This window comes from Corapipo altera, unplaced genomic scaffold (assembly GCF_003945725.1).
Source record: "Corapipo altera isolate COAL_440 unplaced genomic scaffold, ASM394572v1 91255, whole genome shotgun sequence".
Taxonomy (NCBI): Eukaryota; Metazoa; Chordata; class Aves; order Passeriformes; family Pipridae; genus Corapipo; species Corapipo altera.
Window position 1 is genome coordinate 1 of NW_020888805.1, and position 2,026 is coordinate 2,026.

At 40.3% G+C, this 2,026-nt stretch overlaps 1 long non-coding RNA gene across 1 annotated transcript; it reads right to left on the reverse strand.

Moving 5' to 3' along the window:
- Positions 1-588: 588 nt before the first annotated feature.
- On the reverse strand, positions 589-1,402 carry LOC113942065. The gene is made up of 3 exons (XR_003525834.1): positions 1,323-1,402; positions 1,023-1,115; positions 589-685 (listed from the first exon to the last, which is right to left on the reverse strand). It is a non-coding gene; the product is annotated as an uncharacterized LOC113942065 (long non-coding RNA).
- Positions 1,403-2,026: the final 624 nt, after the last annotated feature.

Here is a 2,026-nt window from a genome sequence, read left to right on the forward strand (position 1 = left end):
CTCACTGCAAAAACTGTCTAGAGGTAAATATCCATAAATACTACAGACCCTACATACAGTTTGTTGTTGGAGAGTCTACAGCAGAATTTCTCATCATCATTTCTCTGCACAAAGTGTTGCCATCTGCACAGTCAAACAAACCTACCATAGTGGGCATCAATCCAAAAGATGCAGAAATGGTTGGGAATTTTTTGAAAGAATAAACCATGCTGGTTTTGTAAAGCAGTAACTTGTTTTTTTAAAGAATGCATTGTTAAGGATGCAGTTACATCCACTAGAGGAATTAGCACACTGCTTCTGTAAACACTTCCTAAAAATCATTATCTGAACTAAAAATCTGAAAAACTTAGCTTGAACTAACTCACATAGGGGTAAATCAATTATTCTTCAAATATTAAGAAGCACTGCTGAAAATGCATTCTAATCATTGGATGGTTTGGGTTGGAAGGGACGTTAAAGATCACCTAGTTACAATCCCCCTGCCACAGGCAAGGGTGCCATCCACTAGATCAGGTTGCTCAAAGACCCATTCAAGCTAACAAGGAACAGCATTGCCACAAATCACCACTGAACAAATCTGAAGGGTTCACCCCTAAATATTAAAAAGTCTTACCTGCACCACCTGTAAATGTTCCTTTTACTGCAGAGTCAAGAATTCCAGACTGAGACATGTTCCTCTGCCCATCTAGACAGTGTAGTAGATATAGAGTATAAAATTAGTATAAGGAAATACTACAATTAAAGCTAGTAATATGTACTCCAAGAAATCTGCAGTGCAACAGTCCCAAAAGATTCTTTGTTAACTCCAACCTATACTGTATTATACTCAGTGATACCGTTTTCCTAAAGACGCCATTCCTCTTCCACAACATAGCCACAAACACAGTTGAAGAACAGAAGCCATTTTGTAGCTTTCACCCTTGTACTGGTAGTTCTCACAGAGCAAGCAAACCCAGAAAGAATGGCCAATTGCATGCTGTTCCCATACAAACCAGTTAATTTAAAAAACACCTCACACTTACTCTCACATCGTCCAAAGTCACCATGAAATCCTTTAAACCCTTTATTTTTTGTATGCATACTAGAACCTTCTGCAGCATTTCTTCTTTGAAAACCTGGAGTACAGCACAGCAAACAACAACTCAGTATGCCCAATTCTGCATGTGCAGATCAAGAGCCTTTAACCTGGATGAAGAACAGAAGCCATTTCACAGCACTCACCCTTGTACTGGCAGTTCTCAGGGAGCAAGCAAACCCAGAAAGAATGGCAGTATGTACAGTGTTTCCATACAAACTAGTCAATACAAAAAACTTACTCTTACCTTGTCCAAAGCCACCACGTAATCCTTTAGACCCTCTATTTTGTGTGCTAGCATCTTCTATGTTTCTTTCTTGAAAACCTGCAGTGCAGCATACAACACAATAATTTAGTTTGCCTAATATCACATGTGCAGGTCAAGCATCTTTTAATTCTTCCCATTCCTTGTTTTATAAATCCACAGAAAAAATATAATATAACTAAGTGATTTGCCTAAACATATGAAACAATGAAGAAAAAAAAGTACTTTTTGCCAAAAAGTCTGACAAGAAGAGTACTGCTCTCCTGTATGATTTCAAGACATAAATCAAACATTAGGTCTAAGTATCTCACTTTACATGCATATATGCCACAAACATTCAACTCTTCAGTTTTGATCCAGGTGCAAACCAAAGAAGGGCAACAAGATTGGTGAAAGGTCTGGAGCACAAGTCCTTTGAGATGCAGCTGAGGGAGCTGGGGTTTTTCAGCCTGGAGAAGAGGAGGCTCAGGGGAGACCTCATCACCCTCTACAATTACCTGAAAGGAGTTTGTAGGCGGGTGGTCATCGGTCTCTTCTCCCAGGCAACCAGCAACAGGACAAGAGGGCACAGCCTTAAGCTGAGCCAGGAGAGGTTTGGGTTAGACACTAGGAAGAAGTTCTTTACAGAGAGAGTGACTGGGTGTTGGAATGGGCTGCCCAGGGAGGTGCTAGAGTCACTGTCCCTG